Source organism: Anopheles ziemanni, chromosome 3, assembly GCF_943734765.1.
Source record: "Anopheles ziemanni chromosome 3, idAnoZiCoDA_A2_x.2, whole genome shotgun sequence".
NCBI classification, from domain to species: domain Eukaryota; kingdom Metazoa; phylum Arthropoda; class Insecta; order Diptera; family Culicidae; genus Anopheles; species Anopheles ziemanni.
This window is the reverse complement of record NC_080706.1, coordinates 13,202,784-13,211,144: the sequence shown is the minus strand read 5'-3', so window position 1 is coordinate 13,211,144 and position 8,361 is coordinate 13,202,784.

Sequence of the window (8,361 nt, the reverse complement as noted above, 5' to 3'; positions counted from 1 at the left end):
ACCCCGCGCATTGGGGTGAGTCACTCGCCGAGGTCAACACCGTGTCGGATGGATTTTCCGCCTCGGCAGACGGACACTTCCCACCACCCAGGGACTCGGCCAGTGGGCAGTTGGACGGCGGAGGCGACTCCGGCTAAACGCCAACGGACTGGATTATGATCATCCTCTGGCGCTTTTGGGCGCGGGTGTAAAGTATTTCCATCGCCCGGGAAGGACGCATATGCGATATACACTGGCGAGCATAATTGTGGGAGGATCGTCTCGTATTATGTGCTCGTTTAAAATTTTCCTTCCTAAAGGGAAAGCAGTTGCTGGTAAAATTTTCGATTATTACATCGTTTACCTCTAATTTGGGGTTAAATATTTTATCAACTCTTCCGGCGTTCGTTGCGTACCACTGTAGCTGTTGCGGGGCGTCGGGCGTAAGCGAAAATGGAAGACCTCGGTCAATGTAAATTGCCGTACTTTATGGCCGTACAATTGCATTAAAAGCAGACTCCCGCCAACACCTTTGGCCGGTCGACCAATCGCCTTCTTGAAGGCACTCGCGCGCGGAATCCCACGTCGTCGGCATTGATGCATACTCGTTTTTAATTGATCATAATAAAAATGGTTTTATGGATATGGGCACGGCAATTTGTACCGGTTCTAATACACCACATTACCACTCTCTCTCACTCTCTCGCGCTGTGGCCCCTGGCTACTCATCTCATCTGTCGAAGACGTCCAGGTTGCCATGAGGTTACACACTTTGACTGGATCAATACGATCGAGTGGTCCCACGCCCTCGTCGAATGGACGGAGGTCCTTCAGCGAACCCCGACCGCTCGGGCCGGCATGTCTTTCCACCCGAGACGGAGAGGTATAGTGCTGGAGTAAGATGTTGAGCTGTCAGCGTACTGCTTTCTGTGTGATAAATATTTCCAAATTACGATCACCAGTTTTATCCACCCTATTCGAGCACACGATTCGCCAACTTGTAGCAACTGGTGTTGGGAAAGCTAGAAGCTACCAGCGATCGCATCGAGTAAGGTTGAATAAACAGTGCAGCATAAAGTTAAAAAAAATTACCAAATACGACGGAGGATTTTTAGTATGAAGGTTTACTAATATTAGTTTGCTCATATTGTGTTTTTTCTTTTGAAAATGATATTTACGGAATATACTCTATACTGAAAATGTTTTTTAAAAGCGTTTTTATAACCGTAAAATATTCAAAGGCTTCGTGCAAAGACTTACTAATTAATTAATATGATCTTATTGAAATCTTTTAAACTGAAAATGATCCAGGAATGCTTTCAAAACTCTTTCTCCTATTTGTTAAAGATTTAAATAAATCAATTCTTCTATTAAAATAAACAAAATAATCTAAAAAAATAAATATGAAAAAGTAACGACGTCGAAATTGAGCACGCCACACTTCAAGTGACCTTAGGATGAGCATTAATTACCGAATCAAAACAATTGCACGCATCAAACCCTCCCCGTAATCGCATGCTCACCCGTAATCCGTACGCCTCATCCGGCGGTTGGTTGGACACTCAAGTCCCGAGTGAAGCAGGCGCCCGGGTTGCTTTTCTTTTCGTCGAGAGGACAACAACGTCTGAACGCCGTCCGGCCCTTCCTTCTGCGTTTCCCTCGTCAATTTCCCACGGCGAAGGCACTCCGAGGCCGGCCGGTAATTATGATGTGTGCCATTTCGCATGTCAGCTTTATTATTGTACCACTTTGCACTTTGATTAATAAAGTACCGTAAAGGAGTTCCGTGCGTGCGTAACGCATCGAATCTCATCGCCGATATAGAGTCTCTCTTGATTGGGGTAGAAAGACCAATATGTTTTTCAACGGTTTGATTTGTCTACATTATTTTCCAAAATTAATAAATGGTGTAACTATGTAAGGTATTTACCAAATGTTGAAATTAAAAATAAACAAATAGATAATACTAAAATAAAGCTCGTTCGTCAAAGTTAAAAGTAAATGAAAATAAGTGCCTTAAGCATCATCTGGCTACCATTCATTATTTGTATATTGTACTCCTATCTGGACCTTTTTATGGGTTTTTTCCCCAAATTGTAGTCGTGCTGTTTACTTTTTTGCAATACATCGTAAAATTCCAACGGATAGCGCATGGTGAACCATTTATTTTGGAAAGATTAAAGTGTTGATTTTGAAGAATGCGTCATTCGCACGCAATACAATAATAAAAATACTTTCACATTCTCACACACACACGCACGCACGCGCGTGATCTTCTTTCCGACCGGCTGGAATAGTTAAGATGGACGATCGGAGGAAAAAATATAAGTAAATAAATTCACATCTAGCTTAGGGCGCAGAAAGGGCCAGATTCCATCATTCTGGAATTCAATATGGCAAACGCGTGTGTCTTGGAGAAAGACGTGAAGAAGCGAGAAAACATACAACCCGTTCAAATGGAACGACTTGCCTCAAAGGACTTCAACCACGTTTGCTAAGTGGTCCCGGTGTGGTAAATCGAGCCCGATTGTTTCTTCAACTTCTTCGTACAAACATACACACGCATATATAACCACACCAGTTGAGGCGCACCGTTTGGGCCACTGATTTTGCGTGTGGAAGAAAAAAGTCGTTATCATTGAGGTGTCGGATGGTTTTTGTTATTAATTGAAGCTGCCATTATTTGGCGGGTTTGCGGTTTCGGCTTTGTTCAGTTGCCGCCCTCCCGCTCGAAGGAGAAAAGGGCCGAGAAAGCAGCAGGAAAGCCGGCGGAGGCTCGGAAGGCGGTGTGCCTTTCGGTGGTGCGATGGCAAGGAGGTTTTGATTACGCGTGGATTGCAGCGAAAACGCAAGAGTGCCGACCAGGTTCGGGCTCGCGATATCTTAAAATCCCAATCCTTTTCAGCTACCAGCGCGAACCGAAAACCGTTCGGCCGGGCTGCATCGCTCGGAGCATCGTTTTTATTAAAAGTTCATCCTGTCAATCCCGGCCCGCAACCGAGGGAAGGTTGTTAATGGAATCGGCAACAGAACAGGCGGCGCGGGCTCGTTGCCAGTAAGTGCAGGAGAGGCATTGCAGGACCTTCGGCACCGTCGAGGGAAGGAATTCGGCAGGGTCGGAAGAATGTGGGGAAGCTTGGCCCCTTGTAACGATAATGTTACGACACGTTTCTCGTTCCGGTCGTAATCGAACTGGTTTCCGTAATATTGTCAGCCCGCTGATTTATCGTGAGTCCGGGTCCGAGTGGCTTCCACCGGTAGTACCCGCTAATAAATAATGTTGATGCGGCGCGGATTGGCGGGTTTGGCATGGCCCGAGGGCCCGGCGGCTAGGGGGCGACGGTTGCATGTTAACAAGACGAGGCGCATTATCGATTTGAATACTTGTATTATATTCAATCAGGACTTTCTTCGAGCGTGGCCGCATCATCGGTGCGCTTCCATAAATCATGCTACGGTGGAGGAAGAGATCGCCACCACAGCCCAAAATTACCTTCAACAGTGTTGCTTTTTATCGCACTTCGTTTAGTGTTGTGATAGTACATCTTTGGAAGCAAATCAACGAGGCTCTTTTATTTTAAAACATCGTCTTTATCAGGATCAAATAATAATCTCGTTGATCACAAGTTATTGAAAGTCGGTTTAAAGTAGCAAAGGTTTTGTTCCTTGTTTATTCATGTCATGTTCGATACCGAGAGAAATTGACAAAAATAAGGAAAAGTATTTTATTTGAACCAAATGCATGACTTCCGTCCTCCAAAAACCAGAATTAAGTCTTTGACGGCAAAGATTGGTCCATTCGTGTTACTTTGTTCATTTGATAAACCATTTAAATATGATGAAAAACCGTGGAGAAGTTATGCTTCCTGACACGAGTGCCGTCTGATTCATGGACATGGAGAACAAGGAATAACAACACCCTTTATCGAAAGTGAACGTCGCACAATCAACCATTTCAATTCTTGGGGTTGGCCTTATTCCAGAACGAAAGAAGGTTGGTTAAGTTTCAACGCTCGGGAATGGGGTATGGCGGAATCTGAAGACGTGGAACAGTTGCGCGATCATAATAGAACCCCTGGGCCGCTTGTTGACAGAATTGGGACACAGATTGGAGCAGCACATGCAGAGATCCGTAGTTTGTCTTTGGGTTCGGCATTCGGACGAGGAAACGTGAAGTGCTCGCACTTTGACGATCGCGCTTCCATTTACCTATTGTATGTAAATGGAAGGACCATCCCAGGTTTACGCTTCACTTCCTTCGACTTGTGATTTTATGTTGACTTCGGTGCGAGAGAAGTGCATATCGTCGACGGTGTCTTGTAAGGGGAAATTCAAACCGAAATTATCTGCTGCCTGCACTTATTGAATTGATGAGGGATTGGTCTAGGTGGTTGATTGAACATAGATGAAACATGATGGAAATAATTTGCTTGAAAGCCGAAGAGTTAGAATTACAGAAATGATTACATTCAAATGAAGAAAATATAACCTTTTTCACAGAATCTGAGACTTTATTCGAAACAAGGTGATACTAAAATCCAGCTCACCACCTCGACGGCGTGGGTTCGAATCCCAACCGAGACCGGACCCTCCCCTGTACGAGAGGACTGACTATCCACGTACAACAGGGAAACAAGTCTCGTAAGCCCTTAACGGGCAGGCATGACCAAGAGGTCGTTACGCCAAGAAGAAGATGATACTAAAATCAATATCGATGAGTTTTGTTTTCGTTATTTTTGTTCATAGTTACTAAACGATATTCTCCTTCACCATATTCGTTTCGGATTAATCACTTTTTTAATTGATCATCAAACATTGATTATTTTATCTCAGCAAAACAAGTTGTTCGGTTGTTTTTTAACGACCGTTCATTAAGCTTGTCGCTTCCAACTAAATATTTAATCACCAACCAACAGGATGCGATTTGTCTGTCCGCCTGCAAAGCACAATCTGGGTCCCGCCAACTATTTAATCAGTCGATCCCATCGGCAGATATTTGCTAAACATCGAACCGCGCAAAACGTTCGCTCAACAAACGTTCGTCCCCTCGGACAAGTCTCAGTCCCACTCCACACCCGTCTGCACGTGTTGAATTGTGCCAATTCCACCCCGGCGAAGCTGCTAGGCCGTAGGCTCGGTTGTGTCTCCCGAATGACGATTATTAATAGACCCATCATCGGACAACTGGCAACCTAGAAATATGGTTACCATTTGGGCAGCCCGTGAAACCGATCCGAAACGGATGGAGCCCCATTCCCGGGCCCCGCGTCGGGGTGTTTGAGATCAAATAAAACATCCAAATATCAATCCCTCTTCACCGGGGATCCGTTTGTTTTCGCTTTTCTTCGCGATCGATCCGCGTCGGAATGCTTGCGTCTGGCGCGCATAAACGCAAACGTATCCGTCACCCGGCTCGAGCTCTGGAAGATCGGACCAATGTTTGGGAGAGGAATTCGGGTGAAATATCTGTTTCGGTGCCGTCGATTGATGAGACGGAACAAGCGGGCTCCTTACGGGCTGATAAATGACTCGCCCGTCACGGTCCGTCCGCTTTCCCATCGCAATCGGTACCGCTCGGCCGTTTGTTTCCCCTTTGCCGGTCGTTGAGTTCTCGATGACCGTGTGTTGACGAATTTCTTCGATTTTGTACGACACGGTTTTGGAACCGATGCCAACACAGAGGTGATCTGTATTTTTGCTTGAAAAATGTAGCACGTTACACTTCTTTGTGGATTGATATTGTCAATAGATTTTTATTTTGATCTATAGATCAATAGATTATAGACATTACAGCTTCATTTTAAACTATTTTTTATGCAGAAAGTATCACGTATATTCTTATCTGGAGTTCATCAATTTAATCATTAGCTAAATGCTCGTTGTTTTATATCACATGTCAAATAATCGCATAATCGAATAATGAACCTTGTATATTAAAAATATCGGATCAAACAACTTTACGCCTTGTAACGTTTTAATTCAAGGCAAAAGTGTTAGAATCAGAATTATAATATCTAACTAAATTCACAGACTCTACGCTATCTTGTTTATGATCTTAACGTGTTCATTCCAAACTTTAACTGTTGGAATGTTTAGTCTCAAAACTTGGTAAATTTAATTTAAAGTTAAAATTTTTAAACAAAACCTGTCTTTAAAAGAATCACTTGCAATGTTTCCAGCGATCTTTAAGGTAAACTGAACGAAACAGTCAAGTATTCACGAAAGATTTGGTATATCAAACTTTATTTAATGACCGTGATAAACATGCGCCCATAAAGATTAATTGTTATACGTTCGCTCAAAATACATGACTTTTTCTAATACACTTCCATACGCATTCTAAAACAAATGTCAATCTCTTGAAACCAGCTGCAAAGTGTAATCCGCTTATGAGAAAGATCACCAAAAGGCATCAATCTTCCGGTCGCCTGCAGCAAAAGTGAAAACCCTACACCAGCGGCAAACTGATTGCCCCGGGGGCCAATTACACTAACAGCCCGGTAATCCAGTAATGTACCATCTTCGAGCATTCATAAATATCACCCTCCCTTACCCTCTATTACGCGAAGAAAACTCATCTCGTGACAAGCCAACACGCAGCGTCGGAGTGGGTGACTTATCATTTTCATTTTTGCCACAACACCCGAAAGCCCACCGGATCCCTTGTGATGGGCGTTGAAGACGGTGACACGACAGGCGATCTTCGCACTTTTAAGCTGCTTAGCGCTGCCATTTTATCACACCAGCGAATGGCGGGGAAATGAATAGTAACACCCCGATCGAACAGGGTGGACAACAGGAGCTGTCACGCAATGGCAGGATGGCTAAATAGCGGTCAGCGAGGATGGGCGTTCGGGTGGTTGGAGTGGGGTCGTCTGCGTAACAGCACCGCCCGATTAACGCCCCGGACGAAGGCAAGGAAAACCGTACGCAATGCGGGACGCGAATGGAAAGGTGGACCTCTTAAGGTGGACGTACACACTTGCGTCGAAATGGAAATGCGGTTGAATACATTTCGATGAGCCGGAAAGTCGCAAAACAAGACCCAGCGAGCGCTGAGCATCATCAATCTTACACTTTCTTGCGATGGGTCGCATGATCGATTCGCGAGCTTCTGGATTCGCGAGGTGATGGACGGCCACAGAAAGCTATTGCGATCTGTAATGATTACAAAGAGACAAATAACTTCCATTTATTTACTTGTTCAATTGAATCGGAAAAAAGAACAGTTCCTGAACATCTTTCTAAAGGGGAAAATATTTTAAATTTCGTTGTTTTGTTAACAAATAAAATTACTATGAACCCTCATGGGGGGAATGGATCAATTTAACGGTTGATTGAGGGTCGTCTGCTACCAAACGCACCACCGTTGGATTGGATCGGTGGCTCGTCACCGGGAACACCGGGCCAGCAAACAGGCAGTGCTTTATGCGCCGCCTCATGAGTGATGGATTTTAATTTCATCAACTTCACTCGTCGGTCATATTTTTATGGGTTTGGCATTTCGCGAATCGCATAAGTAATGGGCCCGGCTTGGCGGACCCCAATCAGTTTCCACCGTCTAAAGCTGACGAAACACCGCAAAACCTGGCCGGATAACGGCGCTGGCTGACTTTTGGGCCGGGGGAACTCTTCTTTTAAGTGGCTGGCGCAAGAAGAATCTTACAAGAAGGAAATAAATAAACCACCAGCTAAATGGAAGCCCGCACTTGCTTCGCGGTGCAGTACGCGAACTCATTTGTTTCCTCAGGTGGCCGAACGGGGCAGAGCATTCGTACGCATCACGGCCGACCGAGTGTGTTTCCGTGGCGTGGCAGCAAACAACGGTGGTAAGTGACAGCGGAGGTCACCGGGCCAGATTCCGGGCCAGAAGGGTGCGGCCGCTCCGGATGCGTCGTTAAAAGGCGAGTGCGGGCCTGGGCGCGGGCCCGAATCCAATTTATTTCATGATTAAGTCATAATCATTAATTTTGATATTTACCAGCCCTTTGCGAACGGACACATTCCGGGCATGCAGCGTGTTCCGTTTCCGTCTGCCGGCCATTTGTCGAAAGGTTTTGGGGAGGAGTCGTCAAGACGATCATCACGACGAATGAGATTTTTACAAGATCTTCTAGTGACAAAGTAAGTCAACGGGCGGATAGGGTTTGAAATCTCACAAGATAAACCTTTTAACTGGCTGTTCACCAGAAAGCAACCCAATCCGCGTACAGACAAATTTTACAACGCTGAAACAATGACGACAACACTCATCCAGCAGGGCAGTATAGTGCTGCTATCAAACCATAAAACAAACATTTGTCCGCCCGTTTCCTAAATCTTTATCCCTTTCGCGTGCGATAAGTTCGCTATTTTATATCGTCCCGGCTACCCGGGCACATC